The sequence below is a fragment of the Petaurus breviceps genome, unplaced genomic scaffold (assembly GCF_028583685.1).
Source record: "Petaurus breviceps papuanus isolate PSGF00001 unplaced genomic scaffold, PetGlider_PUasm1.0 37, whole genome shotgun sequence".
NCBI classification, from domain to species: Eukaryota; Metazoa; Chordata; class Mammalia; order Diprotodontia; family Petauridae; genus Petaurus; species Petaurus breviceps.
The window spans coordinates 46,228,109-46,250,794 of NW_027186296.1; the positions used below are offsets into that span (position 1 = coordinate 46,228,109).

At 38.2% G+C, this 22,686-nt stretch overlaps 1 protein-coding gene and 1 pseudogene across 7 annotated transcripts in view; one reads left to right on the top strand and one right to left on the bottom strand.

Moving 5' to 3' along the window:
- The window catches only part of OTUD7A (OTU deubiquitinase 7A), a 420,410-nt gene that overhangs the window by 205,601 nt on the left and 192,123 nt on the right, over positions 1-22,686 (top strand). For all 7 annotated transcript variants that reach the window (XM_069098405.1, XM_069098403.1, XM_069098404.1 and 4 more), the window contains one exon: positions 11,699-11,838. The gene's annotated coding sequence lies outside the window, so the exon portion shown is untranslated. The remainder of the gene's footprint in view (positions 1-11,698; positions 11,839-22,686) is intronic.
- Positions 5,316-6,105, bottom strand: LOC138168548 (profilin-1 pseudogene; annotated as a pseudogene).

Here is a 22,686-nt window from a genome sequence, read left to right on the forward strand (position 1 = left end):
TCTATCTATCTATCTATCTATCTATCTATCTATCTATCTATCTATCTTCTTTTTTGCCGCTTATATTGTCTATCCTGTAATCACTATCAACTTGAATTTTTTCCTAAGATGAATAGAATTTTCTTTTTCTGAAATAATTTAGCCTAAAGGAAGCCTACTCCTCATTCTTTTGTTTGCATTTTTGTACCTGTCAGTGTCTTCAACTAGTGTACAATGCAGGGGATCATGGAATTTGGAAGGGATTTCACAGATCACTTAATCCAATCCCCTTATTTTACAGATGAGGGAACCGAGTTCTAGAGTAGTGAATTAAGTTGCCAAAGTCAGTGGTAGAGCCAGGATTAAAACCTTGACCACCAAGCTTATTCCGCTGGAATCCAGTGAGTGCTCTTTTCACTATTGCCTCTCAGCCTAATATGGCTCCCTTGAAGGTAATTAGTGATCTGTTAACTGCTAAGTGCAAAGGTTTATGCATTTGACTGTTTCTTCTCTGTTTCCCCTGCTGGATCATCATATAGGTCCTATCCTTAAGTGTGAGATTCTTCCAACATTCTACCTCTCTCTTTTCTCTCCTTTGGTGATCTATTTGTTCAATTACCATTTCCTCAACTCCAGTCCCATATCTCTAGTTGCCTGCTATGTCTCTACCTATATTTCTCCCTCAATATTTCAATCTCAACATGTCTAAATCTTGATTCACATAAATTCCAAAATATTCTTCGTCTAGTTTCATTTATTGCACAAATATCAATATATCATCCAGCTCCTACAATAATATGTCCAGTTGTTGGTCACTGAACTTAGATTTTCCTCTTAGAGTACCAATGGGAAGAGTAATGTTTATAGATGGTCTGAATATTTTCTGTCTCCTTTTCTACTGCTCCACCCCTCTGTGAAAGGGGAAAAGGGTGATAAGGCTGAGCAACATTTTGTATTTTTCTTTGTTTCATGAACCCGGAAAGGCCTGGAGTTCGAGTCCCATCTTCTTGACATGTTTTTTTTTGTGACCCTGGGCAAATCATTTAATGTTTCAGTGCTGTAGGCAGTTATCCAAAAGTAGAAGCTGCAGAAACAATGTTCATATATATTGGTAAATATAATTTCTTCACCTGAATGTTTCCTGTGGTAGAAAAATCACTGGTCCAGCCTTTGTGTAATAGATTTTCAAGACTGTATAACCCATCAACTACCAATCAATTAATAAACATTTATTAAGCTCCTACTATGTGACAGGTACTGTGTTAAGCACTGCAGATTAAAAAAAAGGATAAAGACAGTCCTTCCCCTCAAGGAGCTTGTAATCTAATGGGGGAGACAATGTGCAAACAAATACAAATACAGCAAGTTATGTATAGGACAAATAGGAAGTTATTAACAAAGGGAAGATACTAGAATTAAGAGGGGTTGGGGAAGGATTCCAATAAAAGAAAGGATCTCGGTTGAGACTTAAAGGAAGCTAGGGAGGTCAGTAGGAGGAGCAGAGAAGGGAGAGCATTCCAGGAAGAAGAGATAGCCAGAGAAAATGCTCAGAGCAGAGAGATGGAGTGGCTTCTTTGTGAAAGAGCCAGGAGGCCAGTGTCACTGGATTAAAGAATCTGTGTTGGGGAGTAAGGTGTAAAAAGACTGGAAAGGTAGGAGTGGGGCTAGGTTATGAAGGGCTGTGAATGCCAAACTGATGATTTCATATTTGATTCTATAGGCAATAGGGAGCCACTGGGGTTTACTGAATAGGATGGTGGCATGACCAGCCTATGCTTTAGGAAAATTTACTCTAATGATTGAAATGAGGATGAATGGGGAGAATTAAGGCAGGCAGACTCATCAGCAGGCTCTTGCAGAAGTTCAGGCATGTGGTGATGAGGGCCTGCAGCAGAGTTGTGGCAGTGGCACTGGAGAGAGAAGGGGGCATGTTTGGGAGATGTTACAAAGGTCTTGGCAAGAGATTGGATATGGGGGGGATGGGGGAGAAAATGAGACATCAAGTATGACTCCTGTTGTGTGCCTGAGGATGGAATTGTCCTCTACAGTAATTGGGAAGGTAAGATGGGGGAGGATTTAGGAGGAAAGATAGTTTTGTTTTAGACATATTGAGTTTAAGACGTCTGCTGGACATTCAGTTTGAGGTGTCTGAAAGGCAGTTAGGGATATGAGATTATAGGTCAGCAGAGAGTTTTAGGCAGGAGAGGTAGCTTTAAATCCATAGGAGCTTTCAGATCACTCCCTCTCACTATAGGTGTCCATCAGGGTTCTGTCCTGCACACTCTTCTTTTCTCCCTTTGTACTCCTTCACTTGGTTATCTCATCAGCTTCCAGGGGTTTTCTAGCCCTTCATTTTGCTTTTTCTCCAAAGCTCCTCTTCTCCTAACTCCATCAGAAAAGCTTACCTGCAACTCTAATGGAAGATCTTATATCCAATTAACATTAAACCAGCTGACCACTTCCAGGACTGAGTCCAACTGGCAGCAGAGAAGGAAATTATGAAAACAGGTGCTTATATTGTTGGGACACAGTTTTAACCCACTTAAAAGTGATGGAGTAGAATTGAAGTACCTTAAAGAAAGAAAAGAATGTTCATCTGATCTCTCCTTCTCCTAACCTCAAACACTACAAATAAGTATAAGAAGAACTAGATTTGTCATTCCTTTTTCTTTTTGTTCCCCTTTTCTTCATTTCCCCATTTGAAACTCATAGTGACTGATCAATACAATGATCCTCCAAGACAGTTCCAAAGGACTTGAGATGAAAAAAATGCTATCTATCTCCAGAAAGAGAATCGATGAACTCTGGGTGCAAACTGAAGTATGATTTTCTCATTTTGGGGGGAATATTTCTAATATGGAGACATTTTTTGCATGATTTCACATGTATAATTGATATCATATTGCTTACCTTCTCTATGGTGAGAGAGGGGGTGGGAGGGAGAGAGAGAATTTAGAACTCAAAATTTAAAAAGAATGTTAAAAAGTAAATAATAAAAATTTTAAATAAGAAAGGAAAAAAAAACTTGTAGTGAGGAGACTCAACAAGTGTTGGTGACCATGACACTGACCCAAGAAACTGGGCTGTCATTCAAGGTGGCCTCATCCATTATGGCCCTTGTGATGCCTATGCTGTTTATCAGCTAGGTACTTCCTGAGAAGAGAGACCTTCCTTCCAGTAGCAGATTCTGGAGTCAGGAGACATCCCTCCACTCATAGCCATTTGTACTCTATCCTATTTAATCAGACCCCTGCTTTACTATAAACTTTAGCAACTATAACAATATTCTTTTTTCAGATCTGCCATTTGCAAGCTGCCATTGGTATCATCCTGAGAAAGAACAGCAGCTTGCTGCCCCAGTCTCTTTAATAAATTCAGAATATGTTTGGTAATGAATAGAATTGGACAAACAAGGTCAAGAACTTATTCCCAGAGAACTAACAAGAACAAAAAAAGAGGCCTTAGAGTCAGACAGATAAACTAAGAATCAATGTGTTAGCAAGTATCCAATGAGACTGCCATGTCCCCAGCTTGGTTCCAGATACTATGAAGGAGATACAGGGGGATAGCCTCTGCCCTCAAAGAGCCTACATTCTAGCTAGAAAAAGCAAGACTGGGGCGGCCAGGTGCCTCAGCGAGTAAGAGCACCGGCTCCAGTGTTGGGACGACCTGGAGATCGAATCCCGGGCTCAGACACTCAGCACCACACCCAGAAATAACTGGCCGTGTAACCTTGAGCAAGTTACTTAACCCTGATTGCTTAATAAAAAAAAAAAAAAGCAAGACTAATACACATAAAACAATTGAAGAGAATATGTTATGCGCTGGATTCTGTATAGGCTATAAATTACAGACTAAGTTGTGGAAGAGACTATAGTTGTGGCATAGACTATAAGTTATGGAAAAGTTCACATAAGAGAGTTGTCAGTGTGTACAAGAGACAGAAATGTGCATGGCAAGTGGATCAGCTTGATTGTAAAAGAGGGTTAAGGTTGGGTAAGCTAAATTTACAGAGAAAAAAAATACCAATGAATAGTTTCCCTTTACTTTAATACCCAGAACAGCTTGTAATTGCTGTAGACCCTTCTTTCTAGTCTCTTACAAAGCAAAAGGAAACTAAGTTCAAGAAGCATTATGTTCAGCAGCTCAGATGAAGTATAATAAAATGTTCCTTTCATCCTTTTGGATTACATTTCCACCAGCATTATTGAATATAATCCAGCCATGTTCTTTCCTTTTGAAAACTGTAACAGCCTAATATGGGCCATTTGTATTTTAGAATCCATTGTTCCTCCTCTGATTGGAGCAAGTATGAACCATTAGGCCTTTCTTTAGCTTTAGCTGAAGGACTTTGTGCATGCTCCTGAGATTGTTTTTCAATCAATAACAATTTTCTAGCATTTCTGAGTAGGAAAAGTTCTGATTTGAAGGACATTATTTGACTCCATCCTCTATGACCTTCACATAACATGTTGTTGTTTTAAAAAATGGATTGTGGCCATTAAATCCTGCAACTGATAGTATTGACAGATGCCATAGTATACTGCATGGTGTTTATATTGCAGCTTCACTTGTAAAAAAAAAAATGTGGTCTTTTCTCAGAATTGAGCTATGATCCCCTGGAACTTTGTTTCTGTAGTGTGGTCATGGCTGCTTTGTATAAAGCAGAAAGAAAATAGCAGCAGCAATTGTCCTGACGTGGTGAGATGAGAATCTAAGCAAAAAAGTAGACTTTCCCTAAGGTACTGTGGTTTCTATGCTCCCCAAAATGGCATCTTGTGTATCACTTCCTGAAGAAACCATTATTTCATTGGTGTGAGTATGTTTTATAGAATCAGACTTAGAGCAAAAGGGACATTAGACTTCATCTGGTCCAACCTCCTTATTTAACTGGAAACAGAGGCAAAGAGAGGTTAAGTGATTTAACCTTTGCTCAAGATTATATAGGTAAGCGAGTAGCTGAAGGAATTAGCCTGAGTTTCCTGACTGCAAAACAATTACTCTTTCCATTATCAAACTTTTGATGAATTTGTAGACATTCATTGAGGATTTGGGAGGTCACTTTGGACAATCTGGTAATGAGCTTTTTCTCTCCTTGAGGCTTGGTTCTTGGGTAAGAGGCATACACTGAACCCATACTGGCAGTCTTTCTAATTTGGAAGTGTTATCCAGGACTTGGGGTCAGTTGAACCAAAGTTTGGGCTTTAAGAATCTAGGCATATCTATGGCATAAAAGGATTAAGTGTCCCAGTTGTAGGCTATCATTGTACAAATCAAAGGCCTTTTTTTCTAATATTTTATTTTATTTTTCTAATATTTTCTAATATTTCCTACTCTTATTCTTTTTTTTTATTAGTAGAATCTTTTATTCATATTCCAATATAAGTTTCCAGAAAAAAAAACAACAAAAATTTTTTCAAAAAAAAAAATCTTCCCAACTACACACAGGAAAGAGGTTCAGAAGGAAAAGGGGGAGGGAGCTCCTGTCCATCCAACGTGGGCCCCCCCCAGGTGTAGTTTTGGCAGCAAAAAGTGGGTAGGGGAATGGCCCCCCAAAAAATGGTGCAGAAGCCTTGGGGAAGAAGGGAGGACAGGAAGGGTCAGTATTGAGAGCGTCAAAGGTGGGAAGCCATTTCATAACACTTCTTGTTGATCATTCCCCCATGGATACCTCCTTTCCCCATCAGCAGGACTAGCGTCTTGGCAGTCATGGTAACAGTGAGGTTGAAGGTGGGAGCACCCCCAATGCTCTTCGTGCGAAGGTCCATGGTGTACTCTCCATCTAGCAGCAGCGAATCCCTGATCACTGAACATTTCTGGCCCCCAAGTGTCAGCCCATTTACGAAGAAAGTTGAATGATCTTTGCCCACCAATACAGCTACTTCAGCTGGAGTGATATTGGCGAAGGTTTTCCTGGGTACGGCGGCCCAGACCGAGGGCGAGTCCTTATAGCCGACTATGGCCGCGTCCTGACAGGTCCCGTCCGCCATGAGGTTGTCGATGTAGGCGTTCCAACTGGCCATAGCGCTGGCGGTCTGGCTCTGCTGCTACTGCGGGCAGGGGGCGCGGAGAGCTCGGAACACGCACTGCTGTTCGGACTCACAGCTCCGTTCTCTCTCCTACTCTTATTCTTAAATGGCATTATCCTGTTAAAATCTTATCCATTCTTTAAGACCTACTTTTTTTTCCTTTTTAAATAAATAATAATAGCAAACATATGTAAAAACAATCTAATATCTGCCAAGAACTTCACATATGTTATCTGATTTGGTCCTCACAACAACCCTGTAAAGTAGGTGCTATTATTATTCCCATTTTATAGAAACTGAGACACACAGAGGTTAAGTGACTTGCCCAGGATCATATGACTAGTAAGTGTCCAAGGCAAGATTGGAAAAGTATAAAGTAAATCAGCATGAAAGAGCCTTTTGAGAATCTTTGCATTCTTCTCTCCACTGTAGCGTATTTATTATGCAGTGGAAGTGATATTGGGGTCTCAAAGATTGTGTCAGTCTTACATGAACTCTAGTCTTGTAGGTCCTACCAAGTTAAGAAGGCTTCCATTACAGTCCTATTAGGGTAATTAGCTATCTATGGTCTACACTGAAACTATTAAGTGCAGAGATGTTCACCAGGTCAGCCACCAATGAATGGTTTTGGCCATAGAAGTTCAGGAAATTATTTCATGGAGCAAAGTGCTCACACCATTAAAATCATGGCTGTTTGGATGTTTTAATGCAGGAAATGTTACCATTTTACAAAGTGAGGCTCTTCAGGGAGCTGATTGGCAATGATGATACCAGACTATTCTGTTTGGGGTTTGTGATGTTAAAAGTTAACTACAATATTCATGGAGGTACCGAGTTAGCCTGGTTGGCGGTGATATTTCCCTTGCTCTCTTTTGGACTGAAGCTTGACATCCCATTGCATTATATGATTATACATCTAGAGCTGGAAGGAACCTCAGAAGGCAACTCATCTAGGTCCCTCATTTTGTAGATGAGGCAGTTAGACAGCATAGAAGATAAAGTGCTAGATGTGGAATCAGAAGATCTGAATTAAAAATCTACCCCATATCCATAACACACTCTGAATATATTAAGTTACTTCTCTGGATCTCAGTTAACTCATCTGTAAAATGGGTATAATAATAGTACATTTCTCATGGTCTTGCTGTGAGGATTAAGTGAGATAATATATCTAAAGTAATTTATAAACCTTAAAGTGATACTTAAATTTTAGCTATTATATGAAGAAACTGAAACTCTAGAAGGTTATGTGAATCACCCACAATCTTATGCACAGTATCAGAATCAGGATTTTAATCCATGTTTAACCCTCTGACTCCAGAATCAATGGTCTTTCCACTGTATTCTGCCTCCAACCTGATGTCTTCATGATGCCAGACCACATTGTCTCATCCGAGAGTCCTAGAATCTGAGAAAAATAAGTCCCAGAAGTCTGAAAAGACTTGCCCAAATTTTCACAACTGTTCAATGACTGAACCAAATCAAGAACCCAGCCCTGTGTGCTGGCTCTTAAATAACTACCTATATTAGGGCTGTCTATAGCTAGACTTCTTGGAAGTGAAAGTCAGTCCTTTGCCTATTTTTAAGGGGCTCAGTACACAGAAAAGGAATGTTAACGTTATGTGCTTTACTGACTAGAAAAGCAGGGCAGACAAGAGTGAATGACTGCCAATGACCTCTGTATCCTAGGGCACAGACAGATTCTCCACAAGGCAGCCCAAGAATCTAACTAGAATCCTCAACCACTAGACATAAGTTGATGAGACCCCTGGAAAGAATGCAGCTTCTTTGGGGAGTCTGAGTGGTGCAGTAGATAGGGCACCAGCCTTAGAATCAGGAGGACCTGAGTTCAAATCTGGCTTCAGACACTTAACACTTATTAGCCGTGTGACCTTGGGCAAGTCCCTTAACCCCAATTGCCCATCGTTCCCTTCTCCAAAAAAAAAAAAAAAGAATTCAATTTCCTGGACAAATGCCTATGTTCTCTCTCTCTCACTAACAAAAAATGATTGCACTATATATTTAATGAACTTTATGGTTCTCAAAGCCCTTTCATGTTTTCCACATATATTCTATATATTTCTTTTCAGCGTAACCATAATCTTGTTGATTGGATAGGCAGAATCAGCACAAAGTAGGGTAGTGGAAAGAGGGTTGGATTTAGCAGCAGAAGATTGGAGTTCAAATCCTGGTTCCAAAACTTAGTTTTCCATGTGACCAAGGGCAAATGGACTTTGTGGAAAATGCCTGTCTCAGGGGATTGCTACTGAGGAAAGAGCTTTATAAACCTTAAAGCTCAATAGAAATGGCAGAGTTATTATTCTTTTCCTCATATTGTAGATAAGAAAACTGATGATTAGGGCTTAAGTGTTGTGGCTCAAAAATCACACAGCTGGCATTAGAGGCAGAACCAAGACTCCAACCTTTAATCTTCAGTCTCAAAATCAAGTCCCCTTTCCACTGATGTTCAAGCCTCGTGGAGGGAGGACTAGCTAGGAAATGATCAAGGTCAGGAGTGGGTGAATATGATTTAGGGCATAGTTAGGGGCACAGGGAGGTTATCCAGCATCTCATTGTTCAGCCACCACCAAAATACCACCAGCAAGTTTTATAATGATGACCTGGGATATCCTACACCTGCCTGTTTCTTTCCACAATCCTTAGCTAAGAGACCCAGTCTCACTCCATCTGTCCTTCACACATGGTTTTTAGATGTTCCCAATGGCTGCCAGCTACTTATTTATGCAAACTACGATAGACTCAACCCTCAGGGAAGGGATGCCATGATCTCAGTCAATTCTTTCTCAGTGCTTGGAATTAATCATTCTGTTGTCAGTTCTCTGCCTGTTTTCCTTCCTGCATCACTGTAACATTTCTATTACATCACCTACCCTACATCAGTGATGTGTGATTCAAGGTAGCTCAATTCTGACAGAAGGCAGGATCTTACTACTCTCCTAAAGGCCTTGCCATGAAATAACTGAATTGTATGCATTTTAATCAAAAGTGGAACTTGGGAGACAGGATAAAAGAGCCATCCTGAGTTTTGTTCTTATGTACCATTTATTGTCAACTCCCTTACAGCCCATAAGGAAGAATTCTGTTTTCTAGGTTAATGAACCTAGCTATCAGCATAGAGCAGGAAGAGTAACTAGGGCAGAGTGACTAGGGCTGCTCTTGGACAAACGCATGAGGAAGACATCTTCTCCTGGTGGTTGTCTTAGGTCTTCGCCCTAACCCAGAGTGCTACTACTAGCTAGGGTCCAGTCATCATGGTTTGCTTTTCCTGGGGCCCATCTTCCTTGCTGAGCCCCATGGGCAATAGGTCACTTCCTTTCCTGATCTAAGTACACATCCTTTGTGTTGCCCCACCCTTTTCCCTCACATCAGATTATTTTCTACACTGTCACCCTCTCCCAATTGTTTTTCTCAGGTGAAAGTATTTCTGCTTATAGCTCTGCCACATATCCCATTCAAGGCTCTATGTAACTAAGAGCTAGAGATACAGGAAGATGTCACATAATCAGTAGAGGCTAGGTCAGTAATTTCTCTCTACCAACTGGTTTGTGATGTGGCCACAGGCTGTCACTGATCTCCACCTCCCAGGTCTCAAACCTGTCAAATGGGAAAATATTTACCTATCTCAAGGAGGTCCTGTTTTTATTAACTTATTCATAATAACAAAACTGTCAAAGAACAAAAAACACTACTGTATATTGTTGGCATCAGAAGAGAAAATCTTGATTTATACCCAATTCTAGAAGACCCTTCACAACCTGGTCCCAATTTTCCTTTCCAAACTTATTGAATACTCCTTGCATAAGAGAGTCTCTGTAGACCCTCTTCTTTAGCCATACCCGTTTACTTCCTGAACCCTAGCTATGCCTTGGATTTTCCTCCCTCTTTGTTGCTGCTCACATTATGCCTCACCTCCACCCACCCCTTTTCACTCTGTCTAACTGAATCCCATCTTCAAGGGTTAAATCAAATTCCATCTCCCTTCTTGAACTGTTACTTAAGCATCCCATCCCACAATGTTCCATTTTTATTCTTAACCATGCTTGTGATTTATCAAATCAAAACTTTAATGAACACCTCTTAATTGCAAAAAATCAATCTTTTCGTATATATGTTTTATTTCCTTACCTAGATAAAGAGCTCCTTTAAGGCAGAGACTAGACTAGACCTTATTCATCTTTGTATCTCCTATAATGCCTTGTCCACAATAATCATTCAACTGGTATTGACCAATTACTTGATTATACCTGATCCCTAGTTCATCTTTATCAAAAGGCTCCCTGAAACCTGCGATAAAAATCCATTATTTCTATCATTCATCAAGTTCCCAGTATTGCCAAGCACTGGCAATATAAAAGACAAAATGAAACAAGTCTTACCTTCGAATCTCACATGCCTTTCGAGAAAAAAAAAATGTGTACTCAAATAAGTAAACGCAAAATATATACAAGGTAATTTCAGTGGAGAAGGACACTAATTTAGGCGATAGCCTTGGTGGAAATTAGGAATTACAAGAGGTAGATTTCAAAAGAAAGTGAATTCAAGAATAGACAACATATGTAAAGGAATAGAGGTAGAGGCAAGATGTCCTCCATAGGAAACATACTAGCACGTAACCCAGATGGGGAGTAATGCATACTGCGTATGGGACCAGATTGTCAAAACCTTTAAATGCCAAAAAGAAGTGTATGTATTTTATCATAGAAGCAACAGAATAAATTGCTGAGAACCTGAGCTGACTACAGGTCCAGACTGTTAGCCTTTGAGGTAGATCTGCATTTATTCTCCACTGCCCTTCCCCCAATCTCAAAAAAGAGCCCCATTCATTTTAGGATGATTGTTCCTTCTAGCTACATTTTCCTCTCTTGCTTTCCTGACATGTTGGGTTTCCACTGCATAAGAAACATTTTCTTTTTCATAAATAGGAACATAAATTTAGAGCTACATAGGACCTTAGAGATTATTTAGTACAATTTCCTCATTTTACAGATGAGGAAATTTAGGCCCAGGAAATTATAGTGATTTGTCCAATGTTACTTGACTGTAACAAAGCAAAGATTTGAAGTCAACCAGTTAATCAGCAAGCCTTTATTAAGCATTTCCTGTATGCCAGGCACTATGTGAGGGGCTGGTCTACAGGCTCCAAGTGCAGTACTTTCCATTGTGGCCTAGTACCTCTTAATATTCCTGGTATAACCAGTATATTAAAACTTGCCTTCAGGAATAATGGTTATATGAAGTAGTCTTAGAAAAAAGAGTTATTATGTTCAATAGTTCTCAATATGGAACGTGTGTTCACTTAGTCTGAAATATGTTTTTAATCTTTTTATTGTATATGCTTTATAAAATATTGTAACATCAGAATTTGATTTCTTTCGGGGCCGAATCCCTTTCAACAAGATTCATTGAGTCTGACTCTGAACAATGGAATCACTTGAATAAGTTTCTACATTTTAAGAGGTATTTAACATTTAAACAGCTGATACCTTTTGACATCTGGATCAATTTAAAAATAAAAGGACCCTATTTTGTGGAGAGGGAGAGGAGTTGATCAAGTCTTCATCTTAATACCAACAGATTTCTTTATTCTATTTATAATTTTCAGAATTATTCTTGATTGTGGTGTTTCATGTTAATTTAATTTTGTCTCATCTTTTTTTTCCACTTTTCAGAATTCTCAGGGGTTGTAATATCACACCACACATTTTATTGTGGCAAAAATGGACTATTTTCAACAGTGGAAAGTACCATGTTGACAAAGTATAATTCTTGACTGCCACATGCCTCCAGAAGACGTTGAAGTCTGTTAAAAGTAAGTCAAATGGAATTTGTAGATGATTTGTGAATAGTAAAGTAAGCACCTTTTTACTGGGAACTCATTTTAGGAACTATAATTAGGCTACAACAACAGTTATTGGTACTATAAACAAATTCTCATGAAAATCAGTTCCAAAGTAGATAATAAAGTGTTATACTCTGAAACACACAGGAAATGTTTTTGAAACATTCCCATTGTATTGGAATTAAACTATCACAATCAGTCAGTATACAATTTATTTTTCTGTTTAATCATAATTGACTAAGGAGTCTTCCAAGATGTAGATTTTTCTGTTGCTATAACAATTTACTTTTGAAATAAATATTGAGACTTGGTACCCTAAAGATCTGCTGGGCATTCTCTACCTCTGGGCCAATTTCTCATTAATCTCAGTTTAATGTTAACTTCCACAGTTACCCCAGTGATGGAAAAAAATTTGATAGAATTTTAAACTTAATATTCTGGATTTAAATCTACTTTAATCCATTGAGTTTACAGAATCACACTGAATTTCATAGCTAAGTGATCTCAGTGGATACATCATACCCCACAATTAGTCATCTAGACTTTGTCTGAAGACTTCCAGTGAGGGAGAACAAACCATCTCCCAAGGTGGCTCTTTCCACTTTGGACTGTTAGGAAATTTCCTTTATGTTGAGTCTAATTTTGCATTTCTGCAACTTCTACGCACTATACCTCATTCTGCACTTGGGCCAGGCAAAACAATCCCTTTTCCCTCTAAAAACTGTCTTTTAACTTTGTTATTTAGTGAAGATTTAAAACTGAATCCTTATGTGTAAGGGAATTGCACCAAGAGTCCTAGTCTCAAAGATCAAGACCCAGAACATAGTAAAAGATACCTTGTTGGACTACGTTTAACCTAGTTATCTTCAAGTTGTTTTTTAAAAAATATTTTGTGATTTATTCCTCAGATAATACAAACAAATGTTCAAGAAAAGATCTCAAATGTAAATATAGAGCAACTCCTCTATTAATATCCCAAATATGAATATGTGTATTCTACAGGACCAGATTAACATTAGGCAGAACTCAGCATATTATATGAAGCTTTTACTGAATGTTATCTATGTTTAAAGAGACATGTCTTAACCTGTGGTGCATACAAATCTGTGTAATTGGTTTCACTGGCCTAAAGATGTTCAAGTTATTCCAGATTTATAAACTAATAACATATTTACAAATTGCTCTGAAATGTAATGTTTGAAAAGCATATGATTGTATTCTTAGAAACAAATAAGCAGTAGCATGAGTGGGATGAGGGTTATTATCAGAATGATGGTAACCAGATGTTCCTCATCTCTACTGAGAACAGAATAAGACACTGAGGCTTGAAATGAAGGCGGAAAGATGAATGTCAAAAAATGAAGAAAAATGTCATGACTGAAGGTCTCCAAAACTTTGAAATACATTATTGAGGGAGGTCTGGCTTCTTCCTCCTCCCTAGAGATCTCAAGAATGAAATAGATGGTCATCTGTACTGGATAACTTTGAGCTAAGGGAAGGAGGGTGAATGAAATGACCTCTTGCGGTTCTCTTGATTCCTATGATTCCTTGAATTCTGCACAAACAGTTTAGGCTTAATAAATCAGCAAACCTGAGTTTCAAAAACTAAATGTTCAATACTGACAGAGGTAAGACTTTGGTTCCCATTTGTGGTGAACCTATTATTTATTCATTCTCTCAAATGTAAGTAACCCTTTTTGGTCAAATTTCAGTTGCTTTTGCATTCTGTGGATGCAGCTTAAAAAGAGAATTCTAAATTTGCAGTTACTTCAAGAGATATTTATTGAATGTTGCCACGTTCTAAACACTGTACACCTCAATCTTTTTCATAGAGGAGCTTGTAATAGGGTAATATATGAGGTTTGTCTTCAAACAAATACAAAGAGGCAGAACAGTTCAGTGCATTAAACACTGGATTTGGAGTCAGAAAACATGGAATCAAGTCTTGTCTCAAGCATTTAATGGATTGGGACCATAAGCAAGTTGTTTTTACCTTGCACAAGCCTCAGTTTCCTCATCCATAAAATGACAGTTTTTAAAGGGAAAAGGGATGGGACTTGTTTTGCCTGCCCCCCAAGTGCAGAATGAGGTATAATGGGTAGAAGTTGCAGAAATGCAAAATTAGGCTCAACATAGAGTAAATTTCCTAACAATCCAAACTAGAAAATATTTGTAATCCAAGATAGGCTGTGTAATAGACACATTGTTGAGTTGAAAGTGCTATATAAATATAGATCTGTTGTCTATATCTTAGAATAGAGTGTAGATATGAATTAGAGAGGTACAAAATGCTAGGAGAATTTTGAGGTCAAAGGGATGATATCTGGTTTGGACGGAATCAGTTACCATAAAGTAATGGCATTTAAGCAGGACCTTGAAAGATAAGTTAAATATCACTAGTCTGAATGTTGAATGAAGGGGTCAGAAAGTACCTTGAACACAGGCACAGAGGTCGAAAATTCAGGATATATTCAGGGAAAGAATGTACTGAAGCATGCAGGCAATAGCATGAGATAATTCTGGCCAGGTAAAGTGGATCTGGAACGTGAGAATGCCCTAAATACCAAGTCAAGGACTTAGAAACTTTTGATCTTGAAAGTGACTCAATCACAGCTATGTATTAAGAGGATGAATCTTGACTTGGCATATAGGAAGGATCCAGATGCATTTGTCATTGTGACAGCTTAGTTTTTGAAGTATTGCTTTTCTGACTTTTAATTTGAAGAATTCCTTCTGGTCTTCAGTGAAGGGACTGCTCTAGGTACAGTGAAAAGAATACTGGAATCAGGACCAGGATTATCCTCCCAAATTTGTCATATTTTAATCTGCATCACTTTTGGACAGGTCACTTGAGCTCTCTGGGCCTCCGTTTCTTCATTTTTAAAACATATGGAAGTCAAACTAAATTATCTTTAAGGTACCTTCCAGATCTAAGTCTGTGGCTATGACTATGACTGAATGAGTTAATGACAAGAAAGGAACAGGACTATATGTCATCTTCTTTTTGGAGTTAAGGCCTAGCACAGTAACTTGCATATTTGGTCCAGACCTATGGTTTCCCTAGTGAAGAAAGATCCCTGTATAAATGCAGATCAGCTACTATTTTGCAATTTACTGTATTAGTGAATTGCTTGGGACCGCTGAGATATTAATTGGCTTGCCCAGGGTTCCAAGGTTAGTGTCTATTAAAGGAAGAACTTGAACCCAACTTTTCCTGAAAAGGAAGATTTTGGCTTTATCCACTAGACTAGGGCAGCTAGGTGGCACAGTGAATAGAGTGCTCTGCCTGAGATCAGGAAGTATCATCTTCCTGAGTTCAAATCTGGCCTCAGACACTTACTAGCTGTGTGACCCTGGGCAAGTCACTTAACTCTATTTGCTTCAGTTTCCTCATTTATGAAATGAGCTGAGGGGAGAAATGGCAAACCACTCCAGTATCTTTGCCAAGGGTCACAGAGAGTCGGACAGGACTAAGACTGACTGAAACTAAATTAAATTGTCTCTTATGCTTTACATATACTATTAAATTGGGACTACGTCCCCAGTGCCTACCACAGTGGATGCTCAGTTGGTATTTGTTGATGATCAATTTGTTTCCTTTGTCTAGATAGGCTTTGATGGTCAAGGCAGAACTAACTCTTTAATTTTTGCTTCTGTTGTTTAGATAAGTAAAATAATTGAATCGAATATGCTTTGGTCTGATTATTTGAATGGGATAGGATTAGTTTACATTTCCTTAATTCAGTGGCAAGTCTTCTTGTCTACATTCATTTAATTTATAATAGCTATCTAGATATTTTGATTGATAATCTTTGGTTTCTTCTGCATTAAATCCTATTTCCTGTCATTTTCTTTGGTCAGTATTGCCATTACAGTGAATTCTTCCTTGAGTACATTTTGAATGATAATTAAGTGAGAGAATAGGTCAAGTTGATGCATGTTTTAAGTTGTAAACATTGCTTGTGCTGCAGGAAATCAGGTCTTCCAAAAGAAAATGATTTAGAGGGGAGTTTTTTTGTTTAGTTTTTTTTTTTTTTTAGCAAAAATAGCTTGGTATTTTTTATCCCTTAAAACCTAGCTTTTCTACAACTCTCAAAGGTAGCATTTAAAAGGCATGATTTTATATCATGCATATTATATGTAGTTTTTGTACATAAAAGCAGTATATTTCCCTCTAATGTTCATGGAAGAAGTATTTGGCACAACAATACTTGGGGGAGATGTATACTTCCTATGTTAAACTTTGTGAAATGTCATGATTTATTCTCTTCCTTTCTTGGGGAAACATGGGAGACTCATACTCAGGCATACTATGTTTTCTTACTTTACTAAAGTCAATTGGAGGTGATAAATGGAAAGTAGTGTAATTTGGAAATGAAAGAATATGCTATTTGGCAAAAATAAGTATATACAAGCTATCCTCCTGGATACTTGTGCTGTCTTATTACATTTCCCTGCATTACAGTTACTTAATCTCAGAGACCCTATGATGAGGACGTGGGGAGCTTTAGTATACCATCTAAGGCTAAACTATTTAAGCATATTGTTCTTTATATAAAAAATGGAAATGGAAAAAACAATATGACAAGTTTTAATGTCAGGCCAAGGAGAGATTAAAAAAAATATGGAAGTAGAACAGTCTGTTATTTCCTTTCCAGTTTTCTTGGAAATTATTTTTGAAACCAAAAGTATTCTAATTTCTCCTTGGGGAAGAGTTTGACTCTTTGGAGAAAGTACTAACCCTTTTGATCTGTCCACTTTACCAAAAAGAAAAATGACATCTTTAAAAAAAAAAGTAATTAAAGGACTATTTAAAGTCAATCTCTATTGTCTCTGCCAATTTAAAGCTATTTTCTGAGACTTTCTTGAAAATCTATTTACTATCTGATCAAAATACAAAACTTACTATAAATAGAATATAACACATAATTTAAGGTTTAGGTCTGACTAAAGTAAGCCTTTCCAAATTGGATTATATTCATTTGGTGTGGGGTTCAAAGTGAGAAGTGAAACAATAAAGCAACAGTTATTTCTTGAACCCCTACTATGTTCAAGGGACTTTAAGAATTCAAACCCAGTGCTTGTCCAAGAGGTAACTGCAATCCTGTTATAGATTAAATAGACATATTTATACATTTACATATATATATAATATGAAAAATATGTAGCAGTATAAGTACCAATCCCTCCACCTGCTATTACTCACCTCATTTGCCATCTATTTATTTTGTATATTGGTCTATTTATTTTCTATAATTGCATACAGCCTTATTGATCTCCTTTCATAAACTGTAAACTCCTCAAAGGCAGAGGTTGTTTCATTTTTATCTTTATATCCTCAGCCTTTAACCCATTACAGGCACTTAATAAATGTGCATTGCTGCATTAAATGGTGTAGACAGCCACAAGAGACCCAAATCAGACTAAAATGTACATGGGAAATATTTAACAAAATAAATGAAACTACAACATAAGGGCATATGAAGGAAGATATGATCTTCATTCAGAGAAAGAATTGACAAAAAGAAGTATGTATAGAAAAATTTTACATATAATGGTAGCCATCTTTAGGCTGGAACAGGGGGTTAGGGAGAGAGAAGAAAACAAAGAAATTTATATGATAATTTTGTTGCATATTTTAAAGGATAGCAAGTTGCACATAGTAGCTTTGCAGTTTCATATGCAATCATCTTTTTATTGTACTATATTATGGAAATTCTTATTTTATTCTATAAATTAAAAATGAAATTAATAATAAAATACAATCCAATTTAGATAATGTTAATTTGTGGTTTTCTAAGTCAGTATGTGCACATAGGGATCCATTTCTTTTTAATTTTGACACCACTGGTGTAGATAATGAAGGAGTTTTGAGGAGAGAGAAATCCCTTGGGCCTATGGTGATAAAGGCAGGCTAGATTAGGGGATGTAAAATATTTTAATTGAATGTCATTTTAGATAGAAACCAAATAATTAATTGGAAGTTTATCTAAAGATTTAGTACTGTGCTTTGCTTTTTTTTAAGCTGTATAGTTATATAGGGAGGGTAGGTCTGAGGTTCTGAAGTCCCCTCTCTACAAATACACCTGTTACTCTGGTGTTTATTTTTAGTGCTTCTCTACTTACGGGAAGGCCTTCTGTCTTATTGAAAGATAGTGGTTCAATTTTAGATCTTCCTGGAAAGAAGATGGATGACATTTCACCACATTTTAACCCCCAATTTGGCTCAAAATCAAAATGCCTTTCTTTGCTTACCCATAGGGACCCAAGGAGTAGGATAAAAATAATACAAGATAGGAACCTGGCCCACTGACAGCCAATTAGGATTTCATCTTCAGATCTATTAGGAATGGTCAGCCAATCAGTAGTAAGCATTGGATAGAAAATTCACTTTAATTGATCAGATCCAAAATGCTTTGAAACTCATTTTGGAAATCAAGTAAGAGAAGAGGTAGACTGGGAAAGGTTCCCATGTTAGAATATTGTGAGAGAGAGAGACAGAGAGACAGAGACAGAGAGAGAGACAGAGAGAGGGAGGAGGGAAGGAGGAAGGAAGGAAGGAAGGAAGGAAGGAAGGAAGGAAGGAAGGAAGGAAGGAAGGAAGGAAGGAAGGAAGGAAGGAAGGAAGGAAGGAAGGAAGGAGCTTTGTTTTAGTCTCATGTGGGTTAGAGCCCTGAACTATAACTCAGAAAAGCAAAACGCTAAACCTGACTCTCCATTTACTATATATACCTATGTGATTTGTGGAAAGTCCCTTTACAGCTTTTGAGTCTCAGTTTGCAATTATGCAAATTCAGGGGGTTGGAGTAGATGATGTCTAAAATCCTTTCAAATTCTAAAATTTTGTGTTTTGATGATCCAGTTCTTCAGAAGTGAGGGAGCATGATATAACAGAGCATGGCCACAGAGTCAGGAAGACCAGGGTTCAAGTACTCCCCCTCCCCAATGCCCCCTTCCCATAGATACTCTGTAGGAGGCCTGTCTTGATCCCATCATCTACTTCTATCCCTACTCCTAGTATGTGCTCCCTGAGCTTACCTCCCATCCACTCTCTATGTACTGCAAGGTGTGGGGAAGGTGCCAAGCTTCATGGGGAGAGGAAGTTCTCACCAGGATTTCCCTAAATTCCCACCCCCCGCCCAAAAAAGCTGCAACATCATATTATGGTTATTTCAACAACACGGGCCAAGGTTCATGCTTATTGTGTGGCTTCATGCACGGAGCAGCTGAAGCTTTCTGGTGTTTGGCTGAGGCTAATGAAATCTAATAGATGAATGGAAAGAACTTGTGAACAGATTCTTTTAAGAAAATCAAGAGAGGAGAAGAACAATCTAATAAGCTAAACTTGAAAGGACAGAAACATATGGAGTACATTTCTCCTGATGGATGGATCCAGTATTTTAAGAGAGTAGAGGCAAAGTGTTCCTTGGCAGTGTGACCTCTGGATTTTCCTTAACCCTCTGAAGTTGTCTAGTAGCTTCTGTGTCATGGCACAGGGGATTATTAATTCAGCAATGGCTGGGATACCTCTTCTCCATTTGAATGAATGAGAGCCTACATCCCTACCCAGTTTTCTTACATTGAAGAGTCATTTAACTAAGCATTTTCTAAGTTCAAGGCACTGTTAGTTATACATGTCAATAGTACATAATCACCCCGCCCTCAGGGAGTTTATACTTTAGTTGAAGGGATAAAACAGGTTCACAAATAACTGTGGTGTAAGTGTAGGCCCAGTGGGAAGAATGCTGGATTTGGTTGTTGGGTGAGTGGGATTGAATCCTGAGTCTACTGATGATTGATTTCTCCTCTCTTTACTGGGAGATATGGAGTATCGGTGTGTTTTGATTTTTTCTTTGTGTGTCCAGTACCTACCACAGAGAATGGCAAATAATGGACGCTTAATAAACACTTGTTGACTGATCTGTGGAAGTCACTTTATCTTGTTTGCCGCAGTTTCCTGATCTGTACAATGAAGTTAATAATAATGCTTTGGGTCATTGTGAGGATCAAATGAGAGAATAACTGAAAAGTTTTAGCACAGTTTGTGGCACATAGTAAATACTATATAAATATTAGCTAATATTTTTGTTTTTATGCCTCTGTAACCTCATCTGTAAAATCAGAAGGATTGAACTAGACATTTTGTGTCCTGGGGTTTTGTTGTTGAGCCATTTTTCAGTCGTGTCTAACTCTTGGTGACCCCATTTGGGGTTTCCTTGATAAAGATACAGGAGTGGTTTGCCATTTCCTTCTCTGATTCATTTTACAAACGAGAATACTGAGGTAAATAGGGTTGTCTGGGGCCAGATTTGAACTAAGAAAAATGAGTCTTCCTTACTCCAGGCCTGGCACTCTATCCCTTGTACCACCTAGCTGTCCATGACCTTGGGTAACTCATTTCAGTTCCTGGATCTGTTTCTTCATCTGTAAAATTAGGAAATTGAACTGGATGGTCAGAGATTCCTTTCAGCCTTAGATCTACAATATTATCCATTGTCTGATCTCAGCATAATAACAATAATAATAGCTAATATTTACATAGCACTTATTTATTATGTGCCAGAAACTGTACTAAAGCTTTATAGTTATTATCTCAATTGATTCTCACAAATATCTCCAAGGGCTATTACTGGCCTCATTTTACAGATGAGGAATCTGCAGCGAACAGAATTAAGTGACTTGCCCAGGGTCACACAAAAAAGTGTCTAAGGTCAGACTTGAACTCTGATCCTTTGATTCAATGCCTGGTGCTAGATGACCTGGGTTACTCAGCTGTTCTAAAGATCTGTAATCTTTAAAAGTCCCTTTTAGTTCCAAATTTATGATCCTATAGAAATGTTAAGCACATTAGACAGGGGTACACACAGTGCTGTGAGAGATAAGAGGTTGACTTGAGAGATATTGCATATAGCCAGGGTATTAAGCAGAGTCTCATGGAAAAAGTGCTACCTGAGCTCAACCTTGAAGAATGAGTGATATTTCAATATGCAGAGATGAGGGAAAGAGGAAGACAAGAACCTAAGTCAAGGCACTGCCTGTAGATGATGAAAGGGTCAGATAGGTCCTAAAAGAGTATGGTGTGAGATGAAGGTAAAAAGGTACAGTGCAACCAGACTGTGACTGGCATGGCAGTTCAGAATAAACTCTGTAGGGGGCAGCTAGGTGGCAAAGTGAATAGAGTACGGGCCCTGGAGTCAAGAGGACCTGAGTTCAAATCCGGATTCAGACACAACACAAAAACTAGCTGTGACCTTGGGCAAATCACAACCCCAATTGCCCTCCAAAAAGCTAAAAAAAAAAAAACAACCCAAAACTCTGTACCTTGATATTTATTTGTCATATGTGGTGAAATGTTCATTGCACAGATTGCCTATATTTTTCTATCCCTTGACCTATTTAACTGGTTTCTTGTGGACCTATTGGTTCTCCTTATGATTTTCTTAGATTTTGTTGAAATAACCATATTGATGATACTATCTAGACAAAGATGTAAAGATAAACGATTAATAACCAGAGGAGGGAAAGTGCACATACAACCTAATTTTAAGTTTAAATTGCATTATTAACATTTTCTCTATTACTTTCTTAAGTCTAGAGACCATCAACAGAACAATAAACAAAGCCCTGGTTTTTTTTAGCATTTGACAGCTTCTAAAGTGTAAATCCTCATACTGAGCATTTAACGATTAGTCCTCAAGCCAGGTCCAACACACCCTTGCATCTAGTCATCCTCTCCCTTACACAGACACTCCCATATGGGAAATTTAACTCCAGGATTCCTTTGAAGAAGAAGAGCCTATTAACCAATAATCATTTTACAAAGATATTTTCTGAGTTCTCCTGGAAGAATAACCATTACCCATATGTCCATAGCAAATAAGTAAATCAAGAAACATTTATGAGGGAACTGCTAGCTCCCAGGCATGCTGCTAACTGTGAGGATACAAATAAAGGCAAAAACATGACAGATATACTAAATTGACCTAAAAGAGTACCTTTCCTTTCTTTCCCCTCATTTTCTGTTTTGTCCTGGGGCATAATAAATGACACAAAGAAGCAGAGAGGGATGGCCATTTGAGTGAATCCAAGAGAGGAGGCCAAAGTTCCAGGAATATCTCTTGGCTAATCCCAGTGGAAATTCAAGGGCAACCATTTTCAGAGAAATGGAGTAAAGCAATCTAAGAAGTTCAACAAGTTCCTTATAGCTGGCTGTTCAGATGGGGAAACCAAGGCAACATTACCCCACTTTCCCTCCACCCAAAGCATGGGGCCAGAGTATCCATTTGAAAAGCAAAGGATGGAGAGCTTTGCTCTGAATGAACATTATTGTTCTCTCAACCTGCTTCTATGTAATGAAATTGAGGCAGTCATCAAGCAGCTTGAAAACATATTAAAAGCATTCCAACAAAGAGGCCCCAGGGAGCTCCTGAAGATCAGAAATGCATAGTAGTGTGGGAAATAAGTAAGTATGCACAGTCACTGGTACTGAACCACTGCTGGCAACTACCTCCACTTGGCAGCACATGTTTGAGTGTGTATTTTCCTCATCTCTTTCCCCTCTCATTGCTGTCATCTTTTCTTCTAATGATTATGAAATTTATCTTAGTCCAGAGATAGATACATACATTCATATATAGATAGCTACATAGATAGACAGACAGACACAGATAGACAGACAGACAGATAGATAAATAGAGAGAGAGAGAGACAATATAGGCAGACAGATAGATAAATAGACAAGATAGACAGGATAGATAGATAAATGGTAGATAGATAGATAGATAGATAGATAGATAGATAGATAGATAGATAGATAGA